This window comes from Hemicordylus capensis, chromosome 5, assembly GCF_027244095.1.
Source record: "Hemicordylus capensis ecotype Gifberg chromosome 5, rHemCap1.1.pri, whole genome shotgun sequence".
Taxonomy (NCBI): domain Eukaryota; kingdom Metazoa; phylum Chordata; class Lepidosauria; order Squamata; family Cordylidae; genus Hemicordylus; species Hemicordylus capensis.
In genome coordinates this window covers 104778802-104788580 of record NC_069661.1, presented here as the reverse complement: position 1 = coordinate 104788580, position 9779 = coordinate 104778802, and the positions used below count along the sequence as shown (strand labels likewise).

Genomic DNA, 9779 nt, shown 5'->3' with positions numbered 1-9779 from the left:
TCCTCGCCTTTCCTCCTGCTGGGATGTGTTCCTGTGGGTCAGCCAGCCCTCATGAGCACATCCCTGTGGGTGGAGAGGAGGGCGGGGAAGCGGAAATTGACCCCACCATCCCCCTCTGTGCCCACTCGGCTGGGCAATGAGCCCTTGCGGCAGGGATGCTGGAGGAGCTCTTTGGCCCACGGCCCTCCTTATGCCGACCTCTTCACGTGCATCACGCCGACCACATGCTCACACGCTGCTTCCTGGAGGTCATGCTTGGAAGCCCCCCCCCCCATTAGAGAACAGCTTTGGGGCCCGGAGTCAGCACGGCCCCTAAGTCTCCTCCTGAGATAGGCCACCCCTCGGACTGCATCGTCCAGACTGGCCCAGCCAGGCTCCCTCTGCATTGGCCGGCCTTGCTGAGGATGCCTCTACCTCCCGCTTCCTCACTCACCCCTGCTCCTTTCCATCTGCTCTGGGCAAGCAAGGAGCCCCTCTTGCTCCAGCAGGCAGTGGGGAGTGAGCAGAAGATCCTCTTCGGATCGGGGTGGGAGGTGTGGCCATGACACCGTCCATTGCTGCACAGTGGGGAGCCCAAGGTCAAGCAGAATTCTCTGGCTTGCCCCCCGCCATCAACCCCCACCCCCCTGCCTGATCCCTGATTGCTGGGCTGCCGGAGCAGAAAGGGAGGAGGAGCAGGGCAACCCCACTGACGCTGCTTTGTGCTTCTTGCAAGCATGTGTTGCTGCTGGGTGCCTGGAGGAGTCAGTCAATCCACCCCAGAAGAAGAAAAAACATCAGCATGCTTGCAAGAAGTGTGGGGGGGAGAGGGTTGGGGGCTGGCTTGGACTCCCCCAAATTTTGTTTATCATCCCCTCGTTCTGTCTAACCCTGGGCTTCCCTCCCTCCCTCCCTCCCGGGGCAGAATGGGCTTTGCTGGTCGTCCTGTTGGGGGCCGAGTAGGAACTTTTGGCTTTCCAACAGATTGGCCGAGATGGAAAGTTTTTTTTGCCTACTCCATTCTGTCCTGTTTTGTTATATTATATTAATAAAGTTGCTACTTTTGTTAGCATCCAGTCGTTTCTTCCTCTTTTCTTCTCGTCTCCCTTGGAGTGTTTGTGCCAGATCTGGTCAGGGCCAGACTGGGGGCACTGAGAGGGCGCCAGAATGTATGCGGGGAGGGCGCCAGATTTTGAGAAGAATAGGTAATTAAGGGTGAGAGTTGGGGTGCAGGGGCACCGCACAGGTAGGGCACACCAGGAATATGCCCTGTTGGCCTATGGGCCAGTCCGAGCCTGAACTGGAGGCAGGCAAATGATACAATCTGTCCCAAATCTGCAGCTGCTTAAAACTGCTTTAAAAGGACTGTGCAGAAATATAGTTTATAAAGCATGTAGAAGCGGAAGGGGGAGCTGGATTGCACCCACTGATCCCAACATGGTCCCTGATTTTGCACACACAGCTTATGCAAGTTTAATTTGACTTTGTGTTTTGCTGGTCGAATGACCGTAACAATAAAAATTTGAGAGTTTAATTTGTACACGTATAGATTCAGATGTTATGCTGAACATGTATATGTACAAACATATGAAGCTGCCATATATGAAGTTTGAAAAATAATCCATCTAGCTTAGTACTGTGTACTGACTGGCAGCCATTCTCTAGCATTTCAGAGAGGGCTATTTTCCGTCTGCATGCAAAAGATGTGCTCTACCACTGAATTATGAATTCTCCCCCATATGGCTGTCGGGATGGGGCAGGTGGCCACAGTCCCATTCCCCTTTCTATGTGCCTACAGTGGCAAAACTTGTAATATCTGCAAACTCATGTTTCCTCGTGGCAAGGCCTCCTTGCAGTACATGTGAATAGTACTGCAATCATGAAGCAAAATGTTATGCAAACAAATGTTATGCAAACAACTGGTTGGGCCAGTGTGACGCACAACTTTACTCAGAGGTTCGACAACCTGCCACTTCAGATGGCAGCTGTGGAGCCTACCTTCAAGAACATAAATGTGCCGATGGGCATTCCAGCTTGCCACATTAAGTGCAGTGATAGTCTTGAAGAGAACAATATTCCTTGCCATGTCTGTCTACACATGATAAAGAACATTGAGGGAAAGCTAGAAAATATACCCTTACTCACTGAAACAAAGACCTTTAATGAGGTACTGGCTTGATTGATTGATTGATTGTATTTTTATACCACCAAATGATAACATCTCATTGCAAAAAAAGACAAATTGACACATTGCAAAAAAAAAAAAAAAGACAAATAACAATTAAAAGCAATGAAGACACATTTTCAAAATAAATTAGAAAAGTTAAACCCAATTAAGACAACTAAGAACAGTCGGTTTAAACAGGTGTGGCCTCCTTCAAGGCCACACCTTCTTGCCAGGGCGTGGATGGTCCTGCAGGTACTGGAGCAAGAGAAAGGTGAAATTCCACCAGGTCAGACCATCCTGAGGGATCAGGCGTTCAGGTAGGCTCAGCTCAATCAAGCTGCCTCTTTCTGAGTATACACCTACCCTTTTTTCTCCAGTGGAAGAAAGCTGCTCTCTTGTGGCACCTCTCTGCAAGAGCAGCTACTGCTCTTTGCTGCTGCTGTCGGGACTGAATATATTTATTTATTTAGCTAGCTAGCAGGCTTGTGTGCAGTGACATCTGTCTGGTGCCCAGCCTCCCCAGATGCTCTCTTTTTCCCTTTAGGGGTTGTTCTTTCTTGTTTTGATTGTTTGTTTTTTGGGTGGGTGTCTGATTGGTCACCATCTCCCTGCAGCTGTTGAGTCCAGATGTCTGCTCAGTCCAAGAGTGCCTCTAAGAACAATACCGGGCATACCCCAGCCGCTGATGCCACTGGAAACCCCCAGCCAACAACAATGGGAGGTGAGAGGACCCACCCCACTCCCACCTTGGTCAGAATTATTTAAATAGTTAGGGAAGAATGAGGTGATCTTGACTAGCTTATCTCTGCTCATCACTGGACTGCCAACCTTGACAAAGACTCTAGCAGATATTTAAGGGGTGAACACCAACACAAAATGTGCTTATGATGATCAGCTGAGACAGCTTTAGAAGGGCAATAGAAAAATTAATGGTATTATCTATGATGGTATTAGTCCTGGCTATATGCTATCTCCAGGCGCAGAGGTGGTATGCTGCTGAATACTAGTTGGTGGGGAGAAACAGCAGGAGATTGCTATTTGACTACATGCTTTTGAACTTCCCAGAGATGGCTGGGAGATGGCTTTTGGACTTCCCAGAGGCCCCTGACTGGCTACTATAGAAAACGGGATACTGAACCAGATGAACTTTTAGAAGCAGGTACATAACATAAGAAGCAGTGACGTTTTATGTTATGTGTTTATGAAATTGATGTTATCTTGGTAAATGATGCATGCTCCAAACTTGGATTTGGGAAGCAAGGAAGGGGGCATTAAATTATAAGAGAGCATTGATTATGCTTAATCCTCTGCACCCATCAGTTCTCCCCTGTCACTCTCCCTCAGGCCATTCCCCCCTGGCTATGGGAAAAAATCAATTAAAACAGCCAGATAGGGGGAGTTTGCAGGAGGGGATAATCAGCTGAGGTAAGGATTAAATATCCCCCCTCCCACTTGCCAGTTCTCCTTACAAGTGACCTCTGCCCCCCCACATTGTGTCAATGGAAACATGAGAACCCTATGTCTCCTTTGTAATATCTACTTCTGCCCTGACTTACCTAAGCAAATGCTTTTTCCAAGAAATAAGAACAAATTAGTATTTGACTTTATGAAATAGCTATTTTAATAATTGGAATCTGACTAATAGTGACCCATAGTAGGAGAGCTATAATTTAAAGTTATGATCTGCTGCTCTCTCTCTCTCTCCTGTTTTGTTGATTGTTGGTTCTTTTATTGTGTTCAGTGTTCTATTGATATTGTTGGAAGTGACTTTGAACATTCTTTGGAGAGATGGCAAAACTAAAAATTACATACATTTAGGGTCCTTTCAGGATACAGTGACTTCTCTTGCACGCATTGAAAATGTGACACCGATCCAAGTCCAATGACATCAATGGGAGTTATTCCCCACTGTAAATTACCTCTAGATTGGGGCCCCTACAGAATGAAAGCAGGTTGTGGAAAGAATCCACGAGGGATGTGCACAGAACCAGGCGTGGGTGGCTCGATGGCGGGGGGCGGGATCTCACTTTAAGGGCAAAGGAGGGTGCACTTACCTCTCCCTCTGCTTTCCCCCCGCCAGCACCCAGTATTTTAAATGTCCTGCAGGGCAGCAGTGTACTTCCCTGCTGCCCCATTTGCTCTTTGGTTGGAAGTAGCTGGTGCCCGCACACCCAACGTGTGTGCACGCCAGCTACTTCTGGCCACTTCCGGCCGAAGAGCAAACAGGGTGGCAGGGAAGTATGCAGGGAAAGTGGAGGGAGAGTTAAGTGCACCCTCCCCCACCCTTAGTGAGACACCCCCCCCGCCTTTGAACTTTGAACCCCCCAATATTTGAACCTGTCCAGAGGCCCGTAAGAAGGCTGCTGAAGAGGTTCGAGTGCATCCCTAGATTCCACCTATCCCCAGCTGCAATCCTGATCTGTAGAGGGTATAGCTCTGATTGCTACTTATTTTTAAAAACCTAAAACCATCAGGGCTAATGCCATTACATTTCCAACATTACATGTAGTTTCGCCCTTAGTATTACAAAAAACCAAAACACACACACACACACACACACACACACTGCAATTCCCATGGTTCTGTAGGGGAAACCATGATAATTAATTAGCATTAAATCAAGTTAAGTGTAAATTGTATATTTAACCTTATTGTCAAGTCATTGACGGATATAAGATTGTTATTGACTTTTAAGTCTTCAGTGTGGAAAATATAATTTTTGGAAAGTGAAACACTTTAAAAAAAATAGCTACAACAACAATCTTTAAGTTGTAACGAAAAAGGTTCAGGATGTGCTGTCATGCATAGCAGGTAATCTTGGATGAGTTGCTGTACTGGTGCTACTGGCCAGCAGACTGATGGGTCTCATCACTTTTATTGGTTTGAGTGTTCTAGAGAAAATGTATAAGATGTACAGGCTATAAAAGTCACAGCTTGTAGTGGTCTTTCTTTTACATACAACAGTAGGCCCATGAACTCTGAAAGTTGCAGAATTAAAAACTCATAGCAATGGTATTACTTAGTATTGATTTTTGTTGCAAGCTTTATTTTGCAAAACTGCATTAAAAAAACCCAAAATGAGTATCAAAGAACACAGATTAAAGATGCCAAATTGTGTCTGCAATAGTGCATTTGTGCCATTGCAAAAAACCCACAAAAAAACCTTCATACTAACATCACAGGATTACTAGGCATTGATTTGTGTTGCAAGCGCTATTGCAAAAGTCATGATAAACCAACAATGGTATCAAAATGACACCAATTAAAGAAGCCAGCTTTTGAGTCTGCAATAGTGCAGAGGTTCTCAAACCAGGGCACTACTGAAAGGGACATGATAGACGAAGATCCAGATATAATCATGAGGCAGGTGGACCCTCCCCACTCTCCTTGCCATGACCTGTGGCAGCAGGTAGAAACCCCCTACCAGCTGATCTTCATTGAGCCATGTAGGACTTCAGACAGTGGGAATTTACTCCATATCCACATCATCACAGCCTGATTTGGGGAGAAGGAAAAGCTACTGCTTTGTTCTAATGATAATACCCTGTATGTGATTTTCAAATTGAGTCAGAGATGTCCTGTTGTATTTCTGGTAGTTGCACAAAAGCCACATAATGGCGCAGTGGGGAAATGACTTGATTATCAAGCCGGAGGTTGCCCGCTGTTATGTTTCCCAGATGATGAAAAACACTTCTGTTGGACAGCAGCAATAAAGGAAGATGCTGAATGGTATCGTCTCATACTATGTGGGAGGAAGCAATGGTAACTCCCTCTTGTATTCCACCAAAGACAACCACAGGGCTCTGTGGGTACCAGGAGTCTAAACCGACTTGATGGCACATAAGAACAGCCCTGCTGGATCAGGTCCAAGGCCTATGTAGTCCAGCATCCTGTTCCACACAGTGGCCCCCCAGATGCCGCTGGAAGCCTACAGGCAGGAGTTGGGGGCATGCCCTACCTCCTGCTGTTACTCCCCTGCAACTGGTACTCAGAGACATCCTGCCTCTGGGGCTGGAGCTGGGGCCTATAGCCCTCCGACTAGTAGCCGATGGTAGACCTCTCCTCCATGAAGTTATCCAAACCCCTCTTAAAACCCATGTAGGTTTTAAGACATCCATGTAGGATGTCTTACAGACATCTAGGTTGTTGGCTGTCACCACATCTTGTGGCAGAGAATTCCACAAGTGGATCATGCATTGTATGAAAAAGTATCTCCATTTGTTGGTCCTAGATTTCCTAGCAATCAATTTCATGGGATGACCCCTGGTTCTAGTGTTATGTGAGAGGGAGAAAAATTTCTCCCAATCCACTTTCTCCACACACCATGCATGATTTTATAGACCTCTATCATGTCTCCCCGCAGTTGTCTTTTTTTCTAAACTAAATAGACCCCAGTGTTGTAGCCTTGCCTCATAAGAAAAGTGCTCTAGGCCCCTGATCATCTTGGTTGCCCTCTTCTGCACCTTTTCCAGTTCTACAATGTACTTTTTTAGATGTGGTGACCAGAATTGTACACAGTACTCCAGATGTGGCTGCATCATAGTTTTGTATAAGGGCATTATAATATTAGCAGTTTTATTTTCAATCCCCTTCCTAATGATCCCTAACATGGAATTGTCCTTTTTCACAGCTGTCGCACATTGAGTTGACACTTTCAATGAGTTGTCTGCCATGACCCCAAGATCCCTCTCCTGCTCAGTCACCAACAGCTCAGATCCCATCAGCGTATACTTGAAGTTGGGGTTTTTCAACCCAATGTGCATCACTTGACACTTGCCAACACTGAAGTGCATTTGCCATTTTGTCACCCACTCACCCAGTTTGGAGAGATCCTTTTGGAGCTCCTATCTATCTATCTGTCTATCTATCTATCTATCTATCTATCTATCTATCTATCTATCTATCTATCTATCTATTTGATCTCTATACTGCCCTTTCAAAAATGGCTCAGGGTGGTTCACACAGAGAAATAACAAATAGATAAGATAAACTAAAGGGATCCCTGTCACCAAAGGGCTCACAATTTAAAAAGAAACATAAGATAGACACCAGCAACAGTAACTGGAAGTACTGTGCTGAGGGTAGATAGGGCCAGTTACTCTCCCCCTGCTAAATAAAGAGAATCACCACATTAAAAGGTGCCTCTTTGCCAAGTTAGCAGGGGTAATCTGTTTTGGATTTCACTACCCAAAAGAGTTTGGTATCATCTGCAAATTTGGCCACCTCACTACTTACCCCTACGTCTAGATCATTTATGAATAAATTAAAAAGCACTGGTCCCAGTACAGATCCCTGGGGGACCCCACTTCTTACTTCCCTCCATTGTGAAAACTCTCCATTTATACTACCCTCTGTTTCCTGTCTTTCAACCAGTTAGCAATCCACACATGTACTTGTCCCCTTATCCCATGACTGCTAAGTTTCCCCAGAAGTTTTTGATGAGGAACTTTGTCAAAAGCTTTTTGGAAGTGCAGGTATACTATATCAACTGGATCACCTTGTTCTACATAATTGTTGACACTCTCAAAGAACTCCAAAAGGTTCTTGAGGCAATATTTACCTTTGCAAAAGCCATGCTGGTTCTCTCCCATCAGGACGTGTTCTTCTATGTGCTTTACAATATTATCTTTGAGGATGCAATTTGCCTGGAATGGACGTTAAGCTAACTAGCCTGTAGTTTTCCATATCACCCCTGGCTCCCTTTTTGAAAATCAGTGTTACATTTGCTACTCTCTAGTCCTCTGATACAGAGCCTGATTACAGGGATACGTTATATATTTTAGCAAGGAGGTCAGCAATTTCACATTTGAGTTCTTCAAGGACTCTTGGATGGATGGCATCCAGCCCTGGCGATTTGCTAGTTTTTTGTTTTTCGAGACAGTTTAGAACATCATCTCTTGTCACTTCTATCTGACTCAGTTCTTTAGCCTCCATCCCCGAAAAGCCTGGTTCAGGAACAGGTATATACTATATGCTCAGTATCCTCTGCTGTGAAGATGGACACAAAGAACTCATCTAGCTTCTCTGCAACCTCCATATCCTCCTTAATAATCCCTTTTACTCCCTCATTGTCTAATGGTCCAAGTGCCTCCCTGGCAGGTTCCCTGCTTCTGATGTATTTAAAGAAGTTTTTGTTATTCCCCTTGATGCTTTTAGCTAAATGTTCCTCAAACTCTCTTTTCGCCTCCCTTATGGTCACCCTGCATTTCTTTTGCCAGAGTTTGTGTTCCTTTCTGTTCTCTTCATTTGGACAGGCCTTCCAATTTCGGAAGGAAGTCTTCTTCCCTTTTATGGCTTCCTTGATGTTACCTGTTAGCCATGTTGGCATCCTCCTGGACTTAGTGGTACCTTTCCTCCTTTTCGGTATACAATCTAATTGGGCTTCTAGTATTGTGATTTTGAGTAAACAACATGCACTCTGGAGCGAAGTGACTCTCCCTTTTTCCCCCCTTTTTTCCCCCCTTTCAGCTTTCTTTTCACCATACTCCTCATTTTGGAGAAGTTTCCTTTTCTGAAATTAAAAATGTCTGTGTTAGACGTCCTTGGTGATTCTCTCCCCACGTGTATGCACACTTTACCTTTAGTTGCACAAAAGGGCACATTTTAAGTGATTAATCTCATATTTAGCAGGGGGGAAGCAATTGTCCTTGTTCACCTCAGCATAGTCTTTTTTTCAGCAGGTATCTGCTGGCGATTCCACTGTGTCTTTTTTGTCTTTAGAACTTGAGCCCTTTTGGGACAGGGAGCCATTATTTTTATTCTTTTGTTGTGCAAACCACTTTGAGATCATTTTTGTTCTATAAATATAAAATAATAATTTTTTTTAATTCCAGTGTCTGACTTGATCCACACAGCATCATTAATAGACAAGTATGACACTAGAACTGTCCTTTCTTTGATAAATAGCAGCCATCAGGGCCGGACCTGAAATGGGGCTCAGCACACAGGGAGCAGATTAACATGTTCCCCCTTCACCGTTTTCCTGCTAAAAATTGCTCTCCATCATGTACAGGTGAAACTCGGGGAAATTAGAATATCGTGCAAAAGTCCATTAATTTCAGTAATGCAAATTAAAAGGTGAAACTGATATATGAGACAGACGCATTACATGCAAAGCGAGATAAGTCAAGCCTTAATTTGTTATAATTGTGATGATCATGGCGTACAGCTCATGAAAACCCCAAATCCACAATCCCAGAAAATCAGAATATTACATGGAACCAAGAAGACAAGGATTGTAGAATAGAACAATATCGGAGCTCTGAAAAGTATAAACATGCATATGTATTCAGTACTTGGTTTGGGCCCCTTTTGCAGCAATTACTGCCTCAATGCGGTGTGGCATGGATGCTATCAGCCTGTGGCACTGATGAGGTGTTATGGAAGACCAGGATGCTTCATTAGCGGCCTTCAGCTCTTCTGCATTGTTTGGTCTCATGTCTCTCATCCTTCTCTTGGCAATGCCCCATAGATTCTCTATGGGGTCAGGTCAGGCGAGTTTGCTGGCCAGTCAAGCACAGTACACTGTATACTTTTCAGAGGTCCGATATTGTTCTATTCTACAATCCTTGTCTTCTTGGTTCCATGTAATATTCTAATTTTCTGGGATTGTGGATTTGAGGTTTTCATGAGC

At 44.7% G+C, this 9779-nt stretch overlaps 1 protein-coding gene across 1 annotated transcript in view; it reads left to right on the top strand.

The window, feature by feature from the left end:
• Positions 1 to 2682: 2682 nt before the first annotated feature.
• The window catches only part of PGM2 (phosphoglucomutase 2), a 40661-nt gene continuing 33564 nt past the window's right edge, over positions 2683 to 9779 (top strand). Inside the window, exons 1-2 of the mRNA XM_053256133.1 lie at positions 2683 to 2867; positions 3212 to 3305. The gene's annotated coding sequence lies outside the window, so the exon portion shown is untranslated. The remainder of the gene's footprint in view (positions 2868 to 3211; positions 3306 to 9779) is intronic.